Source organism: Macrobrachium nipponense, chromosome 3 (genome assembly GCF_015104395.2).
Source record: "Macrobrachium nipponense isolate FS-2020 chromosome 3, ASM1510439v2, whole genome shotgun sequence".
NCBI lineage: Eukaryota > Metazoa > Arthropoda > Malacostraca > Decapoda > Palaemonidae > Macrobrachium > Macrobrachium nipponense.
Window position 1 is genome coordinate 37,798,075 of NC_087202.1, and position 22,500 is coordinate 37,820,574.

Sequence of the window (22,500 nt, forward strand, 5' to 3'; positions counted from 1 at the left end):
TAAGTTGAAGGGATGGGATGGGGGGATGGGGGGAGGGAGGGAGAGTGTGTCTGAAGTGGGCCAGAAGTTGTATTCCATAGCCACTGAGACCGATAAAAGCAATACACAATAGCAACGAGTGTTAGCCATTAGAGAACAGGGACGTCTACACATAGGTATACATATTTGCCTGTTACTGGGAACAGAACAAAAGAGCATCTCTAAGCACTGCATACCGAGAGAGAGAGAGAGAGAGAGAGAGAGAGAGAGAGAGAGAGAGAGAGAGAGAATGAATGGTACGGTTCTACACGGCGATATTGCTGCCCACCGCCACCACTAGAATACTTTGTTCTACTTCTTACCTTTTTACTTTTTTAGTCGTGTAACTGAATTGATTTCGTTGGCTATGCGGAATAGCGTTTAAATATGGGACTCCGAGGTATCCACGGGATGGAATAAATGAAGGAAGGCTTAAAAAGAAAACCGAGGTTGAGGAAGATGGTGTGACTATATGGCTGTGGGAGCCTAAGGAAGTGGGGATAGGATAGAGGGAAGCCTTGGATTAGTATGAACGATTCATATTGAATAATATAAAAATAACAATTGTGATGAATTAGATGAAAAACGGGTCGCCTTCGGTGGAAGCACAATAACCGAGATGAATCTGATGAAAGTCGAAATGATTTGGATGAAAACACGAAAACTGACTTGAATGAAAAACAAAACTACATCACTAGAAGTTTGACCTTTTCCTTGGAAAAACCGAGTTACTCAAACGGACAAACATGACAATATCCCACGGAAGAGTAGAAGTGAACGAGAAAGATATAAAAGACATAACTCGCACGAGGAACATCTCAGATAATGACCTCGATAGCAAGAGCAGAGCCCTTACGATAAACCATGAGGAAAGTACATAGGTGAATATAAAAGTTTGAAAGAACCCACTCAGCCATTAGGCTGATGAGAACACAAAGAGAGAGAGAGAGAGAGAGAGAGAGAGAGAGAGAGAGAGAGAGAGAGAGAGAGAGTTTTCCCCAAATACAAGCGGGAGAGAGGGTTCGGGAGAAGACGAAGGAAGATTTTCACAAAATACAAGAGAGAGAGAGAGAGAGAGAGAGAGAGAGAGAGGAGCGGGCATTTATATATACGTATATACTCATACGCCAATTAAAATAAAAAAGCACTGGAAATAAGCATAAGCATGTATGATCTAATTACAGATGAGAATAATACTAGATACATCACAAGGTTTCCTAACTGGCCTGGTTACTAACGACCCTCCATCGAAGATTCAGTGATTTTAGTGGCATCTCCAGCTGTAAATATGCGATGCCACGCTATTGTTTGAGCCCCGTCACTGCACTTGTGATGGAAATCATTCTTCCGTGCCTTGGTTCTGGAGGAAGTCCTTCAGGAACAAGAAGACTAATGGAAAGCCAGTTTTCATAATGAAGTTTAGATCGAGATATCTCAGTGGTCATCAGAAAATGATGATGAATCTGATGATGAATTTCTGAATGCAGGATGGTAATCAATGATACAAATCGTTTCTTACGTACGCTTCGGAAAAGGGGGGTTGGGGATTTGGGAGAGAATTTAGGCCAAAGCGCAAGCACTGGGACCTATGAGGTCATTCAGCGCTGAAACGGATATTGTCAGTAAAAAGGGTTGGAGGGTGTAACAGGAGGAAATCCTCGCAGTTGCACTATGAATCAAATTTTAAGAGAGGGTGGAAAGTTCGATGGAAGAAAGAGAATATGAACGGCGGTACAGTAAAAGAAATAATGAAAGGGGTTGCAGCTAGGACCCAAAGGGACGCTGCAAAGAACCTCGAGTAATACCCACAGTGCATCGCATGAGGTGCGCTGAGGGCACTGGCACCCTACGGAAGCTTCAGAGAAGGGACGAAATATGATTGTGGGTATCATTGGGTTTGATTTTGTTCTAGGGTATATGAATGTTTATGAAGTATACATCGTTAAAAACACTGCACACGTCTATACGTATATATTTAAATTTACAAGTTTCAAAGGTTAATTCTTACGAGAATAAAGAATTAAAAGAATTCAGTACAGAAAATATAAAAGAGCGAGAGAAAACAGGAGCAAATCTGAATAAAGTAAATCTTGACAGTATCGAACTACCCGAAAGCTCTAAGGCCAGTTTTTCGTAGTGTTTTCTCATTATATTTATTTAGATACATGGCTCCGGGAAAGCTGGTAAACAAGGAGAGTTGTCCAGTTACTCCTCATCAGAAAAAGCTCTCGAGACAAGATCAATTCATCGTTCACAAAGGAATGGATCAAGAAACAGGAACACAGACGACATCCAGATACCAACGGGTGGTTATGGGTCCGGAAACTCGGCAAGGAGGGATTGAAGTAATTAACGTCAGCGGGTCAGGAAGGAGCGTTCGCGTTTTCGGGTACATAACGGCTTCAGGAATAGTTCGGGTGTTTAACATAGGATTTCCCTGTGACAGGATGTAATGCTGTCTTGCAAAGCGTCTCTGGGTTTCCCAGTGCTGGGTGCATTTCCTTGTGTCCAATAATAGTGATCATTAGAGTGTTATTTTAATAAAAAATAAGTGATGACATACGTAGGCATAAACTTCGTTTGATTATGCATTGTGACATGAAAAATATTACCTCTTCTATCAACTTACGAATATTGAAATTTGATTCTGATATGTAAAACTAAATAAAAACGGTACAATACAATGTCTGTAATGAAACTTGGAGGATCCTCCACTAGATGTTACAGGGTTTTTTCTCTGATTTTTCTCACTGTACTGATTATTATTTGAAATATAACTCCACCTGGAGTGTCTGTCTCTGCCTTTTGAAAATATTTTATCTGGAACAAAGAAAAATAAATATAATCTTAACACAACAGAATATTTATTAAATTTTCAAACATAAAAATGAATATTCCAGTGGTGAAATCTGCAGATCTTTGGTGGACATGCATCAAAACATTGTCGAGTATTCTCAGAACATTTGTCATATTGCAAAAAAAATTATTATTATTATTATTATTATTATTATTATTATTATTATTATTATTATTATTATTATTATTATTATTATTATTATATTCTATTCAAAAATCAAAGATTCTAAAAGAACAAGGCCAAGGTGCGAAAAAAGCTTCCACAAGTAAGAAAGTCCATATGAGAGAGAGAGAGAGAGAGAGAGAGAGAGAGAGAGAGAGAGAGAGAGAGAGAGAGAGAGAGAGAAATAAAAATTCACATGATTCAATGTTTTTTCCATGACATATTTATTTTACATACAAAATCAGTGAATCATGAGAGCATTTACCTGGCTACTTCATCAAAGGGATTTAGCTTAACGAGTGAATATACCAACTAGAAATACCTGTGCCAGTTTTCGACATGTATAAAATATTTAATTAAATTGTTTACTGATTCAAATATTTTTACACGGACAAAACAACGTTAGTAATTTCTCAGTGAAATCATCTAAGATCAAACTATTCCCCTTAACGAAATGAATAACGCGGCCTGTAATTTTTCCCGTAAATGAGGCTGAAGAATAAAAGTTGTCCATAGCGTGAATAACTTCCTTTCCTTTTCTAGAGGTCAGTTACGAATTTCTTGTAGTGAAAATATATATGAAATAGGGTCTACTTTTTTATTGTTATTATGCAAAACACTACGAAGGAGGATAATCGTGATCACGCGAAGTTTACACACACACAGACACACACATACACACAAAACAAACACACACACACACACACACACACACATATATATATATATATTATATATATATATATATATATATATATATATATATATATATATATATATATATGTATGTATGTAATGAATGGCACTGTCGCTTCTAGAAAGCTAAAGGATGCATCTGACCCTGGCAACTACCGGCCAATTGCAATAACAACGTTCGCATCGAAGATACTTGAGTCGGTTCTTCTTGTGAGACTTCTCCCCTTTCTACACACCACTGACAACCAGTTCGGGTTTAAAGCAAACCACTCAACCGACACCTGCATCTACATACTGAAAGAATTGCTGAACTACTATACCTATTATCAGCCTCTCCTGTTTTCCTGTGTTTTGTAGATGTGAGAAAAGCATTTGACAGAGTAAACTACCTGAAGATGCATAAAAGGGGCACACCCCTATATCTAATTGGCATTTTACATTGCTGGTTCTCCACACAGCAATTCTGTGTCAAATGGGGTTGGTAACGTATTATCGTACACCTTCGGCTCCCTAAACGGGCTTCGGCAAGGGGGCATTCTCTCTCCATACCTGTTTAATACGTACAAAGATGCCTTGAATGTCAAACTGAACTCACTCCCAATCGGATGCACTGTCAATGAAACAACAATAAACAACCTCTCTTACGCCGACGATATGGTTCTGATTTCCCCATCAGCGCATGGCCTCCAACGACTCATCGACACTTGCCGCCAATATGCAGAGGAATTTGATATAATCTACAACGAAACCTAAGGCCAATGCATGTCGCTGCTCCCAAGATCGCTTAAGCATATTGCAGAATCACAAATTTTCCTCGGAAACCATCGGCTGGAATTTGTGCGCGAATTTCCGTATTTGGGTCACATTATCACCGACAACCTAAAAGATACGGCAGACATTGAACAGAGGCGTCGTAAACTATGTGCAACTGGCAACATGATTGCCTTCTGTCACCGAGACGTGAAACTGCTGCTCTTCCGCTCGTACTGCTACAGTATCTATGGGTGTTCCCTCTGGACGAACTATACCCGAGAGACCATGAGACGTATCACTGTTGTGCACAATGACATTCTGAGACGCCTCACAAACACTCCACGCTACCACTCCGCCACACAGATGTTCTTAGAAAACCACCTGGACAATTTAAAAATCATTGTAAGGCGAACAATGTCCAGTCTGGTAACCCGAGTGAGAAACAGCGGCAACTCGTTCATACAAAGCATCCTAAGGAGTGAAGCAAGAAGAAGATCTAAATTGTGGGAAAGATGGGAAAATGAGGCCTTTGTCCCCTAAAGGACTAAATCTCTGTATTGGCAAGATGTCATCTGCAGAATTTGTCATTATTATAAGTTTATTGTCTGATATTTTATTTTTCATTATTACTGTGATTACTATCAAGTTAAAGTTTTTTTTTCTACATTCAATTTTCGTATTTAGCCATATGGACCTGACTACTGTAACCACCTAAGGTCTCTAGTTGAAATTTAAGTTATATAATCTATGCACTAACTGTTATAACTCTCAATGCATTTTTTTCACCAATATTATTACTGTTATTACCAGTATTATGATTACTATCTTTTATGCTACCTCAGCTATTTTGTGGATAAGTGCCGATTACTCTTTTCTTATCATGTTGTCTCATATATCTAGATTGTGTATGTTACTGTGTATTTTGTGTGTTCACTGTATATGGCTCTGAGCCGAAATAAAGGATATTATTATTATTATTATTATTATTATTATTATTATTATTATTGTTATTATTATTATTATTATTATTATTATTATTATTATTATTATTATTATTATTATAGAAAAAGTATGGCAACAGAAACTTCAGCATTTTTCGTTAAAACTTTATTTCTATCTAACGTCTACGTTCGGATACAAATCCCATCTTCAGGGCTAAAAACAGGGAAAAATTAAAATTCTATACATCTTTAAATCAGCACTAAAATGGGGCACAGTAGTAAATTTATACTTTTAAGAAATTATATAGATTACGTAGGCGTTGGATAGAAATAAAGTTTTAACGGAAATATGCTGAAGTTTCTGCCGGCCATACTCTTTCTATTATATATATATATATATATTATATATATATATATATATATATATATATATATATATATATATATATTATATATCTGTTATGCGTATAAATATACATATACTATATATATATATATATATACATATATATCTATATATATATATATATATATATATATATATAGTATATATATATATATATATATATATATATATATACACACACACACGAGTATATGTGTGTGTGTGTGTGTGTAGATGTATATATTTAAGAACATATTTTGACGACCGAAGAAAATGAACACTTATTGACCATACTGTAATAAAGAAACTTTAAGCAAGAAAAAAGAAAATAATTAGAGCATGCTTCTAATGAACAAAATTAAAGGGATACATTCTGAACGTATAATAATTAGAGTAAAAACAAAGTAAGTCTCACACTCTTGAAAATGAAGACAAGGCTCTACCACTTCTACCCTGAAGCAGCGCCGCTTAGTGATAAAAGTAAACTCTCTGGAAATCTAATTTCTTAATAAGGCAATACGGTTATGTGTGCAGCATTGCCTCGAGCTGAGCAAATATTTTCCCAAAGAATTTGCCTCGAATCTCTACACCGGCAGAAATTCTCTTTGATTTTCCACAACGAGATTTCTTATTTTTTTCTCGTTATTTTTCTTTTCTTTATCTTTGCCCGGTTCCGTTCGTGCTTCCTTGTTCCAAATTATTGGTTTAGTTGTTTGTAGTCTAGTTTTCAACTAACCCTAACGATTTTAATATAAGTACTTAAATGTGAGTTCTTGAGTTACTATACTCAGGAAGGACGAGGATAAAATTCATAACAGAAAAGTAATAGCCACAGGAATTCTAAATAATTAAAGGGGTAAGTACATCTTGTTGAAAACATTTTAAATTCCATAAATATCAATAACGCTACTGCTTCCTTGGACAGAGAGGGTGACAGTACGATTCAGTGAAATGGTTTTTTTTCTCTTATTTTCCTAATTATGAGTGAATTCCCATGCATGCTGTAGTAATTAAGTAGCTGACCAATAAAATAAATATTTAAGAATAAGGAAGAGGCAGATAAAGTAAGGTCACATTACTGCTTTTATTCAAATTCTTATTAAGTGGTATGGAAAGATACAGTCCCATGCCGTTTAGCAGTACTAGGGTTCAAAGTTGTATTTTTAAAATGAAGTCATATAATTCATTGCAAATTAGTCTACTAAAAGCTTTTACGAATTACTTAATTTTAAAGAGCTGAACATTTTTTTAGAATTCAAACAGATTTTGAAGTCATAATCTGAAGAATAAAGGCCTAGTACTTCTTCACTCATGTCTAAGTACTGCTCAATTGAACATCTAAAGAACAAACTCATCAGATTTATACCTACTTCTAATCATTCTATGTTTTACTCCAACACCCCCAGACCACAGGTAAACTTATAAGCTGTAACTTCGACCTTTTCTTATTATATAAAGAATTATTATAGAAAGAAAGGACGAACAAACAAAACAGGGACGGAGAAGAGAACAGATACATAAAGGCTAAATACATAATACGACGATAGTTGATGAAGTCATAAACATTACGAGACCAACGAAACGTTTGGATATATATCGAGAAATGAGTTCGTTCCAAAAGTGAAACAGTGCATGAGCCCACCGGGCAAAACATAAGAAATATAATTACCAAGTCAGTGTACCTTGCACGATGTATTTACCGGAATTATATCGGTGAGGTATGTTAAGATTCAAGTCTCTAAATAATCCTTAGGCAGTGTCTTTAGCTTTAGTCGATATGATCGAAGCTATCTGTGCTTTTGCAAAACTTTAGAAGACACCGATAAATTGACAATAGTCAGCTATTTTAGATCTTTCATTCTCACAAATTTCTCTCTCAATAGACTTTCAAAAATGAGCATCAGTCTGCCGTTTTTAATTTCATAACGAAATTAATCTACGGATATGTTAGCTCGTGTCATACAACAACTGTTCTGGAAAGTAAAAAATTCTTGAGTAATACAAGAGAAAGAGATAAGAATTGCCATTAAACCATTTCCTTTAAAAGAAAAGTAACCGATTGTTGTCTGAAAACACACGCTAAGCCTTGTGAGGTGACCAAGACAAAAGTCGTATTTAACTGTTCTGAAAATTCATATTACTACTTCAGCTCCTCAGTGATCTGAGAGCAAAAGCTATATATAATAGAGAGAGAGAGAGAGAGAGAGAGAGAGAGAGAAGAGAGAGAGAGAGAAAGTAGCAATGAGGACAGGCTTCAGTCCAAAATCCAATAATATACAATTGTATACGCGAGACACAAATCATTATTGCTAAGAGAAAATCTTCGTCCCTTTCAAAAATAAATATCATTATAAATTTGAATACAGAGGTCGAGTTGTTCTCCGGAGAAAAAAGTAATATATATAATACAGCACTAACTCAAAAAAATAAACAAGTTCTGTAAAGGAGCAAAATAAACAAACTCTGGTGTCAAGCTGAGAGGCAGCATGGATAAACAAAACTGAGACCAATTAGCAGGAATAGAGGGAGAAACAACTGAGAAAGTAAAGGAATCCTACGAGAGCAGATATACAGTACCAATAACAATCGGCCGGGTTCCGAACTGGAGTAATATTCTATGTCAACATGTCGGCGCTGGGAGTTTCTGTCAAACACCTTCCGAACGATCCGTTTTTCGATGCCAACGGCTTTTTCCCCTCACCGTCAATCGTTATCGGTTGTCTGCTTTTTTCTCATTCGGTCAATCACGATGCCAATTTCATATTGTCAGCCGGTGAAAGTAGAGGATTATTTACGCGGAAAGAAAGGCACATGCATGTAACGACTTCAGAAAGATACAATGAACATTTCCTAGTTTGGCAGCAAAGCTGTTATCTCTCTCTCTCTCTCTCTCTCTCTCTCTCTCTCTCTCTCTCTCTCTCTCTCTCTCTCTCTCTGGGCGAGTAGTTTTTCAGATAAGAAAAATGTCACCGGTGACTGTTTTCCAAGTTTCAATTTTACGTACAGCGGAAACACATTAACAGACATACAGCTCCTGTTACTTGAATGGCCAGCGTGTTAAAAGAGTAAACAGCATGTTTCACACGCCACATACAGCTCCTTCCTACACACGCGTATATATATATATATATATATATATATATATATATATATATATATATATATATATATATATATATATATATATATACTATATATCTATCTATCTATCTATCTATCTATCTATCTATCTATCTATATATATATATATATATATATATATATATATATATATATATATATTATATATATATATATATATTTTTTTTTTTTTTTTTTTTTTTTTTTTTTTTGCACCATAGCGTGGTGCCTCTCATCTCCTAGGTCACACATTGTTGAATCAATTTCTAAAACGGTGAAATCACTGGTAAACCCATTGAAGTCCTCGTCAGCTTCATATATATATATACACACACACACACACACACATATATATATATATATTATATATATATATATATATATATATATATATATTATATATATATATATATATATATACTATATATATACTATATATAGCGATCGCAAGCGCGTGTGTGAAGTTGACGAAGACATCAACGGGCTTACCGATGATTTCACATTTTTTTGAAATGGATTCAATAATGTGACCCAGGGGATGAGAGGCACTACGTTATGGTGCAATCACGGCAGGAATGATTTCACCTGAAGTAGAAGTGACACCTCGTATTCTGGCCAGACTTTTTGCAGAATGCAGAAAAAGTAAACAAAGCCTGATGATTGGGAACTGTCATAGCTAAGGTGTCAAAGAAAGCTGCTTGAATGAATGTGGAAATTGTAGTCACTGCATTTACGTCTGTGGTCAAGAAACTCTTCTGTATACTTATTCTCAACAGGCTTGATAAAGACTGACGAAAAACGGGAATTGCACTGAAAAAAATGTTTCCGTCAAAACATTGTACAGCTAATATTGATACAGCGCTTAAAGAGCTGCGGTGAAGTCATCGCTATGTAATACCTGACTGACTGAATTTCCAGATAAATACTAAATGATACTTCCACCTAAGAATGTATAATACTTGTTAAAGCTCTTGATGGCTGCTGTTATTAAGTGATCAAATGCATTCATTCGGAACAATTCATATTATTAAGTTGAGAACTAAAGACCAACTAAGCTATACCAGAAAATGTCAGAAGTAAGGAGGAGAATAGTATTTGTACACAAGCTTAAAAGAATAACAATTTCTCAATCACATTCTTATCAGCATCAAAGAATACATGTTACTGACCGAGTACTTGTTGATATATGGCATCATAGTTCATTAAATCCGATGAAAAATAAAAGGAGATAAAAAACGAATAGAAGCTAGAATCTCCACCATCATCCTCATCGAATGGCTTATATACCCTCGCCGCCCTTCCCCTACCCCTCCCACCACCCTGATAACGACCACAAAAGGTCAAGGAGAGAGCAAATATTCTCAGAGATGGGGGATAAAAAAAAAAGGAGGCCGAAGAAGCGAGGAGGAAGAAGAAAAGGATGCCACTCGAGAGATGACGTCTATGAATCACCTGCATCGTCTTGTGCCCACAAAGAAAGCAACTGCAGTATAGAAAGAAGTATAAAAGAAGGTCGCCCTCAATACAATGCTGCCCGCGTCTATTCCGGGAAGAGGAGTTTGATGGGATGAAGTGCTTGGCTCTGCACTACGCTGGGATATGTCAGCAGCGACTGATTCTATGTGTTTATGCCAGAGGCATGGGAATCGCATTTAGTTGATAATAAAAATGCACAAGTAAGTAATAAAAAATGTAAAAACGTGCAATCGACTTTTTTGTACACTGTATAATACTGTGAGAGCTGCATGACGTTGGTGTCCTGTCCTGTAGCAGACACACGATCATGGCTAACTTTAATCTTAAATAAAATAAAGACTACGGATGCTAGAGGACTGCAATTTGGCAAGTTTGATAATTGAAAGATGGATAATCAACATACCAATTGGCAGCCATCTGGCCTCTGTAGTTTTCAAGATTTGAAGGCGAACAGAAAAGGTACGGACGGAGAGACAAAGCCATCTCAATAGTTTTCTTCAGCAGAAAACTAAAGAACAACAGTTTGTAAACTGATACCTAAATTTCCACCTTTCGTTCAATGCTTCCATAATTAAACTGTTCTTATTCCGAGCAGCCACTGAAGACTCATGCAATAATAACATAAAAGTTTTTTTTTTTTCAAAATTATTCACTAAATATGTTACTTAAATTCTTCTTCGTATTTTAGATGCTCAGCCAAACATCTTGGTACATTATGGATATGAATCTGAATGAGGAGACAACTACCTTACATAACTGTCTTTTCCCTTCTGGATTCTACTTATAATTCTACAAGGTCTTCCCTCAAAATCAGTGAAAACACTGAAATAAAAACTTTCCAACAATGAAACGACTCTATGACCTTCTGGCTGACAATAGTATTGAGCTCAAACATAAGAAATGCCTCAATAATTATTCTCCTTCTCTTCGTACCGTTGTTTTTAAAGGTTCGAGCCATGTCAATGGAGAGTAAGGTCACAATTAATTTTTTCCAAAAATTTTATTTGTCATTTGATCTATTTCTCTGCGGAAACTAAACTCGGTATAAAGAGAAGAAAAAAAAAAAAACTAGCAGAGTATAACACACTACCCGGAAATGCCATGATACCTAAAGTGATGAATCAAAAATGATTTATGACTTACAAGCTCTACATATCGTCAGAAATTCAAACAGTGCATGTCCAACATCGTGGATAACATTTCATTCCGAATATGACTTTGGAAATTAAAGATGTGGGTGAATCCTTATCCAAACCTTCACTAGTCATTACCAATAGGAAACCTCCTACTTATTGTCTTTAGTCATCAAGCTGTACATTAAGCGAAGTAACCGTATAATCTAGTTAAACTTATGATCGTGTTTTTCTATATAAACATATAACTAAAGTAAATTGCTTTTGTGATAATCATTTAAGCGATTTGTATAATACGAAACCATAATAAGAAATATGCCGTCTGCTTTAAAAATATGCAGCATTAATCGAACTCACGTTCAATCGTCAAAGAGATATGCCACAAGCAATTAAACTGTCTCGCAAAAAAAAAACTTCCTCACAAAAATAATTCCATATCAAAACAACTCTACCTTACGCTTCTGGAACATTCTAGTACAAATTCTTAGTTAAAAAAGGAAAAAAGGAAAAAATGCGTCAAAGTTTCTTCGGGCGTAATCGAGTTTTCTGTACAACGTATAATGCTATATAAAACCATCAGCTTAGACCGGTGGCTCCTCCTCAGTCGTACACCAGATCCGATTGAGTGAGGGTGCGTCCCATGCATCCGGAAAGCGCTGCCAGTTACACGAGCCATGACTAACTCTGACCTTAAATAAAATAAAAACTACCGAGCCTAGGGGTTTGAAATTTGGCATATTTGATTATTGGAGGATGCATAATGACAATAACAATTTGCTGCCCTCTAGCCTTAGTAGTACGCGGTCAGAATAGAGTGCTGACGGACAAACGGACGAACGGACAGAAAAAGCCGGCACAATAGTTTTATTTTACAGAAAACTAAAAATTGGGAGGTTTGGTTCACAATTGAGAGGCCTCAAATAAACAACAGACACAAGTTCAGAATAGTTCCTTGACCTTTTACCGACTGCCGTGAATAACCATTCACCGTTTCTCGGTCACTAAAACAGAACACAACAAGAGAGGCGGATTGCATTTCTCCTTGTCCCGTCCCAATGTCTTAGACCTAATGTGAGAGGCTTCCTTTGCATAATACGCAATATTTTTGAGAGAGAGAGAGAGAGAGAGAGAGAGAGAGAGAGAGAGAGAGAGAGAGAGATTATTCAAGAATGTCAGAATACTGTTGTGCCTGAAGTGCCAGCGCAATGAACAATATATCAGTGACTGATACTTCTATGATTTTTTTAAAAGGAGTATTGCTCTGAATTTCCCTAAGCCAAAAGCAGAAACTTACAAGAAAAGGTAAGATAAGTACAAGTAAATACCAACGACTATGGAAATCATTTTCAATTTATACAGCATTTCCATTTATTGTCATTTACAGTAACAAGCCCAAAATTAATTCAACAGCAGCAATAAAACAAACAAAAATGAAAACATTCCACATCCTGGGAGGTCAAGCAACGGTGTCAATAACAGAGCGGTAAGGGAAACCCAGTTTGGTACCTGGAAACAACAACAACAACAACAACAACAACAACAACAACATAAACCATGGCTTTCTCATAACCTATAACCGAAAGAAAAGGAAAAGAAAAAAAGAAACGAATTAAAACTAACTTTGGCTTCAGCTTTTGAAAAATAAAAATCTCTTTTGGGAGTCTCGGACCATCATAAACAACGGTCCTCACATCCGTCAAAACAAAACCATTTAAAACTACGCGCACTCCCCTTTCTGCTTTCCCTTTACGGGGTAAAAAAAAGAATAGAAAATAAAAATGAAAATAAAGAGAAAATTAAGAAAATCGTCCCTTCCTTTTGCTTGAAAAGAGGGTCGAATGGCGCGGGCGACGCTACTGTAGTATCTTTGTGATGATATCGCCCCAAAACGTCGTTTAATACCATCTTTATCCACCGGACTCATTATTCGATGCGCGTTCGTAATGACGCCTGAGCCATTTAGAGAATTGCAGGACAAGTGTCCACGGCGGATGATTATAAAATAACACGGGTAATATCGCGACATCCATGAATGCTCTGACGTCCGCCATTAGAATTATTAGGGGATAAGTTTACGAGGCAATGTAATCAGCGATGCATTTGTCATCACATCACAATTATGATGATGATGATGATGATGATGATGATAATGCCTTTCCCCAAGTCAGAGGGTACATAGCTGATATACAGCATTTAACGTAATGTTCATTGTAGGAAACTGTTTGATATGGGATGTTTGTTCTGAGGTTCAAAACTATGAAATATTTTGAAATTATTACTTAGTGACTTTGGTTTTCCTGAAGAAAATCAAACAAAAATGTGTTAATAAGACCGAATCAAGGTAAAAACGCACATGTTTTCAACTAATATTTTATTCCGAAGAACAGGACTTTAATTAAGGAATTGATATGTAACGATTTTGATTTTTACTTAAGTGAAAAACTCAATAGTTTTTATGCCGAATAAAGAAGTCTAAAAAAAACCTTTGGGGCATTTCGTACATACTTTGTCATGATACATTGTATTTTTATCACCATTCGTTAAATTTTGAAGGTGCACCGTTCTTCATACCCGACTATAAAGTATGAAAATCAAGGGTTTTCATCTCTAAAACATCAACTGGAATAATCATTTTTTTCCCAATTCTCAAACTCATTTTTAACTACGTTTGTTCTTAAGTCTCTTTTACTCAATTTCACCTTTCTTTTCTTCCATGACTTTCTTCTTTCAGCGACATTCTGTTTTGCGCAAAAAAAAAAAAAAAAAAAAAAAAAAAGAATTATCAGCAACATAACTACCCAAATCACCCCTTCCTTCCATTCTCTTTAAGGCTCGCCATTATCACCCTCACTTCTCCCCCCTCTCCTAACTCCTCCTTTCCATTTCTGCCTTCTCCTCCTTTCCATTTCTGCCTTTCTACCCTCGGTGTCGCCTCCTTCCTGCAGCTCTCTGCTTTCTCTTCCTCAGCTTCGTCGGAGCATGAAACACCCATTAATCTCTTCCCTCTTCCTCGCTCAGCCTGCAATCACTGTTATTTTCTGCGCCGTCCTCTCCTTGCTAACTTCTTTAATCTCATTAACGCTATTTTCTTCAGCCTCTATCAATTATCCAATTCGTTCTCAATCATTATCTCATTAACTTCTCGTAAATTCGCTCTGCCGGACTCTTCCAACCTTAGCTCATCACGAAGCGTAATTGTCTGCGTTGGGTATTTTAGCTCCTGTTACTTAACAACGGGAATTCGATAAATCGATATTTTTTCATAGATAATCTGACTGCCACAGAAATCTTGAGGAAATAAAAAGATATCGCTTGATAATAAGACTCTCTCTCTCTCTCTCTCTCTCTCTCTCTCTCTCCCAGACTCCCAGGTTACGATGGTACCAGTGGTGGATCTAGAATTCTTTCATTGGGGGCAAAAGGATTACTATTCATAATATATATATATATATATATATATATATATATATATATATATATATATATATATACATATATATATATACATATAATCTATATATATATATATATTATATATATATATATATATATATATATATAACATGCACAGACATTATACATACGGTATACACATATCAATATTTATGTATGTATGCAAACAGATATAAAAACAAACAGAAGTAGTTGTTGTTGCCGTTGTTATTGCTTTTGTTGTTGTACAGATATTGTTGTTGTTGGAATAATCATTAAATAAGGAAATTTTGCTAATAATAATGATTTATTGAAAGACAACAATGATCTGGTATTCGTATCAATTGGGGGAGGGGGGCACAGGACCAGGTTACCCTACCACTGGTTCCTACCCAGTCACAGACGGGTCAACTGGTGGTCGGCCGGCCCAGATTGAACAATACACACACACAAATGTACATGAGATACAGTGATTTCAGGGAAATGGCATTGTCTGACGATAAATAAGAACCATTCATTATGACTTCACCTTCACCTTTTCAACTAAGGATCAAGTCCACCGGTAGAAAGAAAAAAAAATACATCCATTGTCTACCTATTATTTTAACACAACAGTTTTCCCTAACAAGAAAAAAAAAAACACTGGTTACTGCAACATTCATACTTTAGCTATTGTATCGTGGATGAACCACCTATGAATAATCTTACTTTCCTTGTTCTTACGCCTACACAAAAGACTCATTTGCTAGGTTTCCGATCATCTAAGTTGAACGCTGAACAACAGACAAGTTGATTATTAAGTCTTCAAGAAGCTAGCGTCTCATAAGAAATAAAGTCCACCAATATGAATATCGTATAAATACGAACTATTCCGTGCTTTCTTGGTGCAAAAAAATATTCCTCAGCATTTCGAAAAACATTAATTCCAATTTCTTATATATTTTGTATATTTAAGGCCGACACTAACGTTCAGTTATACTTTCGAAGTTATGACTGCACATTCGGCCTGTGCAGGCAAAGCTGAGCCCACTAAAGATGTGTTACACCTGCGCAGTTATGCTTGCACAGTCGGCCTTTGCAGGCAAAAGTGATCCCATTAACGCTCAGTTATTGCGCAGTTATGCTTCCACAGTCGGCCTGTGCAGGCAAAACTGAACACACGTTCCGTTTTGCCTTCACAGGCAAGTATAATTGAACGTTGTTCAGTTTTACCCGCATAGGCTGACTGTGCAGGCATAAATGCGCAGGTATAACGGATCGTTAGTAGCGACCTTTATAGACACGGATTTTTAGTATAGTTCCTCTTGGGTGGACTTCGAAAACAACATCCACAGAATCTAGCTCTCGAAAGAAGAGTTTCTCACATGACACATAAAGGAAATATTCAGAAATCTATTCGTTTTAAAGCTGTGTCAAAGAAGAGCAAATGATAAATAAATTCAGTTGAAAAATAAGTCAAAGTTTTTATTACGATTGTAATAGGCAGGAATAACAGTCCAAATATTAGATAGAAATATAAATAGTATATGAGCATAATTGTGTGTGTGTTGTGTCTGTGTGTGCGTGTGATAGAGAGAGAGAGAGAGAGAGAGAGAGAGAGAGAGAGAGAGAGAGAGAGATGAGAGGAGAGGTCGCCTTCCGTATATTTTTAAATATTTATCATTATTGAATATAATAATAAAATAATCAATAATAATAATAATATAATAATAATAATAATAATAATAATAATAATAATATGTAGTAGTATATAGTAGTAGTAGTAGTAGTAGTAGTAGTAGTAGTATAGTAGTAGGGAAAAAACTCTCTATGGCGAGGTTATATATAATGTTCTAAAGGGTCCACAATAATACAGTGTTAAGAGTCCGTGTATAATTTTTAAGACTTTACAAAAAGCTTTCGAACCCTTCCCTGGGTTCATAACCAGTCCAAATGAACAATTAGTGACAAATGTACAGAGGTGAAATTTAAAAACAAGAGTCGTTAAAGATCGTTGACACCGGGGCCCATTAACAGCTAACGACCGGTGTCAACGATCTTTAACGACTTGCTATAATCCTACTCAGGCATCTTATCAGTAGCACGTAGGCAGTCCCTTGACATTAAGGCAGACGGAGAGACTCCGAATAAATGGGTCCACACGTACCCAGAGAAACTGAAATTTCAACAGCAGCATCTCAATTTAAGAAATAAGTAAATAAATAAATAAAAAAACTCTATATATCATAACATAACTATACTCTGTTTTTTTTCATCTGTCCATCCGCCAATGGTGTTTGTGTATGGTAACACTGCGTCCCGGTAAATAGTTACGCTGTGTGTAAGTGTTAGGTTAAATAAAAGAATATCTGGGTGTACATCTGCAACTGGAAAGTGTTTTAATAATTTACTGTATGCGAATTACACCGTTAATATTCGAAATAGGATATTATTATAATCGTTGACTGTAAGCTGAATGTAACTATCTAAAGCCCGGGACGCAGTGTTACCATACAAAAACACCACAGGCGGATGGACAGATGAAAAAAAACAGAGTATATTGTCTCGTTGCTGTGACCACCATAGAAGACAACTTCAGACATTTTTAAACTTCGCCCTTAAAATTTTACCTCGCGGACGATATTTTGCATGGAAAAGTTCTTCCAGTCCCAGTATGAAATGTGGTATATTTTTGAGTCCACGAAGATGATCATTTTTGCAAATGCGATTTCATTCGTTGAAGTTTCTGTTTTAGGTTTATTTATTCGAAGTATAAATTTCTTGTCGTTTCTCCATTTATGCCTTATTAAAAGCAGTCCCTCGTAAGACAGTACTGAAATGATCTACCGCACCAGTCTCTCATTTTCCAGCAGTATCTCTAGAGCTTCAGGGTCCAAAACTGCATAGGAGCTATTCACTTTTCATATATTTTCTATTCCATCATCATTATTTCAGTAGGAAACATCTTACAAAAATATCGCAATTAAATCTGGTATATTAACTTAAAACTACTGATGATTGTGTACGAACATCATTGCCCTCCTTCAATTTGGAGATCTAAAAAAATAAAAAGTTTTGTGTGCGCTTTTTTCAAGCGCTCACAGTATTATCACAGATATATGTAGTAACACTCGAGAATGACAGAATCCAAATAAATAAGATGTATATTTTGGCCGTCTTCATATGAGTTATGTAAGAATTTTTTGAGTATACTATAAAGATATTCCAAGAGATTTCAATTGAAACAAATTACAACAGATTTGGCAACGTCTAGATGATAAAAAAATCGGTGCGCTCTCTGTCTCAGAGAGAAATTTATAGTAATATACTGAAACTAGTCCATGATTTCCATGTAAATTAAACAGGCTTGCCTCACTGTTTATTCATTAATCAAAAAACTTACATAAAGGAAATTTAATCAATAAAACCGAGAGAAAAATGGCTCTTTTCTAAGAGAGAAAAAAAGTGATAATCGTAATGAGTTATAACTGATACTCCGAAGTTATTAAACGGAAGAAAATTGCAGTAGATAAAAACTTGCTAATTATTATAAAAAAAAAAAAATTGAACACTTAGAGCAGACGGTAAAAAACGTATACCTGAATTCTCACTCTAACCGAAAAGTCGGCCCTTTCAAATATCTATACCATCTACGGTCATCAACGTAAATGACACACCTATAACCAGAACAAAACGGCATTAATGACCCTCTTTTATTTAAAACCTGCCAGTAATAAAGTCGACTTTTATTTGATCCTTTGAATAAGATATGCGATCTAAAAACAAATGGCGAATAGTGATGTCTCATAAACAAGTAGGAAAAATCCTGTACACAAAGTACTGGATATGTTAATATCATGCCAAAGCCATATAAAGGTTGTCTGGTTAAAACAACAGTGACGATTTCCTATAGACTTACATTTTTGACATCCTGAAGGAAGACTCCGGCAGCTTCTAGAAACGCTAGTTAGTAGGAAGATAATAAGGGTGAACATAATATTAATGCCTACATAGATGTTATTATTCGGTGTCCTTCACGTCGTTAACTCGAACGTTTGACGGGATAAAATTTCAACAGTACAACTTAGACGAAAAGTTTTGCCACCTAGTTGTGAGACTTAATCCATTTTTTTTGTTATCCTGAAGTTCACTTTGTGAGAGAAACTGAGTTTAATGAATCACAGAAGGCTGAATTCCCTTGATGCTTTATTCATTATTAGTTATGAATGATTTTAAAGATTATTCCTCGGGATGAGTAAGAATTACTGATATTTAAATGCACACATGGACTCCAGTAAATGGCAGAAGCAGGATTTGTGAGTGAAAGACGCTTCTAACATCCGCAGCAATAATTGGGAGTAATATTTCCAAAATAAAACCAATAAAAAGTGCGCCGACGTTTCTTCGGCGCAATCGAGTTTCCTGTATATCGTATAATCAAGGTCACCGAAAATTGATCAATCTTTCGGTGGCCTCGGTATAATGCTGAATGAGCCGCAGCCCACGAACTTTCAGCCACAGTCCGGTGGTCGCCAGACGCACAATTATGGCCAACTATAACCATAAATAAAATAAAACTGCTGAGACTAGAGGCCTGAAATTTGGTATGTTTCATGGCTGGAGGGTAGATGATCAACATATCAATTTGAAGCCCTCTAGCCTCAGTAGTTTTTAAGATCTGAGGGCGGATAGAAAAAGTGCTGGCAGGCAGACAAAGCCATCTCAATTGTTTTCTTTTACTGAACAAAAAAAAACTCATCGCCACATCGAATGCAGTTCATGAAACACAAACTTCTTTTCCTGAGAGTGAGGCGTCTTCCAACACTGTTAGAAGAGACTGCCTGACTCTGATTCGAGCTGGCCCCGGTAGTACCGCTGGCTTCAGACTAGGTTCAAGGACCCACAAATCAGACTACCTAAAGTACCTCTTTGTATTCACTGTTAAGGATCCTCCACATCCTCTCCGGGGAGAGTGGAGACTGGATTAATACTGCAAGATTCTCCGTGAGGGAATAAATTCATTTGGTAAGACAGGGGTTCATGATGAAAAGTGATCTCAAAGTTCGGAGTGGTGACTAAGGAATCTAACACTTACTTATAGGGATGAAGGGACAAAGACGTATTGTCACTTAGAAAACTTAAGTTAGATAAATAGATAAGTGTTTACCGAGACTTCTGCTTAAAAAAAATTAAACAAAAGAGGCCAGCAGAGGCAGCAGACCTACTACGGAGTACAGGTTACACATCGTAATATACAATAATATCATGCTAGTAAGCCCCATTTACAGCATCTGTACATTAACAGGTATACTATTTTTACAAAATCGACATACAACCAAAACAGATATAGAATTTTCACATCACTTATAGTCTTTGAACCAAAATATATATGATTATATACAACCAAATGAAACACAAGCAACTGAATTTTCCAAACTAAAAAATGCATAAAAAAACACAAAACACAATGCATTAAAAAAAATAAAACTTCTCCATATCAGTTTCCAATTCACTTGGTGTCAGTAGTATGTAAGGTATAGGAAGGAAATTGGTTAAACTAGAATAAAGCTGGCGAACATTCAGGACACCATAAAAGAAAAGAATATGAGGAAATCAACGTCGGAAAATTAATTTACCTCCACGAAATCCATTAATAATTATTCATATGAAGTCGTAGACTCCGTCATCAGGAATGATTAATCGAATATTACACATGATTTATAAAAGGAAGAAAACTCCCGCATATTGAAACTTACCAAGAAAATGAAGTGAATTGTATAATGTTCGTTATGAGTAAACGCTTTGATGTTATGAATATTTAGCTCAGTGAAATATGACATTGTACATTTTCTGAAATTTAATCTTAGGGTAATTTACGTCACATAATTGATTTTTCTCCGCATTTGGTGTTATCAGAAAAGGAACTGGATCATCTACACAAAAGCATATATATATATATATATATATATATATATATATATATATATATATAATATATATATATATATATATATATTATTAGAGCAAAGATGCCATCCTAATTGGAAAAGACAATTACCAGATTCACAATGGCATCTAAAGGGATAGTAGTTAAGTACAAAAAGGAAACTGCGAATTAAAGAACATACATTTAAAAAAAAAATTACTGGTAACATGAATGAAACAACAATAAAGAAACTGTGGTGTGAGACTCATGTCAGCCGGTTCAGCAAAACAGCATTTTCACAAGTCTGCACTTCGAAAATTGTAATGATTCAATCGCACTATTAAAAGGATTATTTTCATTTGCTATGGAACTGCGGGTAACTGAATTCACAAAAGGAAAGCCAATTCCGTTGGAAATAAGTGCTTGTCTAACGCTTCGTCGTAGTGCTACATTCCCTGATAAAACCTGAATGTAAGAAAAAATAAATGTGAAATATCATATACATACATAATAAGCTTGACAATTTTATGTTTAATAAATTCAACTGCATTTATGTCGTTCAAGACCGAACAAGGGAACAATTTTCAAAATACGCATCAATAAAAAAAAAAAAATGCTTGAAATATTTTCTCAGGATATAAAGGTCTCCAAAAATCCTGGAAGATCATCTCGGTATATGGATTTTTTTGGGGCAGCAGCGGAAGAGATATTGTTTAATATATATAGTGAAAATGAAGGACAAATGAATAGCGCACAGGCATACATGCATACATACATACAAAGATACTCCGTTTAAGAAGAGGGCAAGATACGGTGTTAATCTTCAATTTCTCAGCTAGGCTGTTTGTGAGTTTATATCTTGTTCACTTTTATGTGTAAATAAACAAACTCACCAAACCGCAGAGCCACAGAAGCACAAACTCACATAAAAGCCCGCAATATCCTGTGAAGATGGTACCAATCACTGTATGATGGAGAGACCTTTCTAGCACGACAAAACAAATGGCATTTCTGTGTATCAACCAAAAACCTTTTGCAAGGATAAATCTAGGATTTGTGAAACTGAGACACATACCATAGTGAATGAATATAAAAAAAATAATCAATAAATGGATAACAGATACATGACAGCCCATATGATTTCATTAACAATGCAAATTGGAATCAACCTCCCTTTACTTCCTTCGACCAATTTGCTTAGATACAACCAGACGTCCATACCAGGCCCCTTATAACCTCTAGTACCCAAAAGAACTAATGATCATGTAATTAATTATTTTTACAAGCCAAAGTCTGACGACAACAAAAGAGGGTGAACGAATCAGAGTGAGGTCTTAAGAAGCAAAGATAACATTTCCTTAGACTTACTTTGAACCTGTAGGTCACAACTAGGCAGTAGACTCACCTGCAAAAGTAAAGATAGTGTTAAATCAGAATGAAACATAGATTATAGTATTTTGGCCAAAGGCCAAGCGCTGGGACCTATGAGTTCATTCATTGTTGAAAGAGAAATTGAGGATAGAAAGGTCTGAAAGGCGTAACAGGAGGGAAACCTTGCAGTTGCACTACGGAATAATTGTTAGGAGAATGTCGAAAGTAAGACGGAAGAAATCAAATGTGAA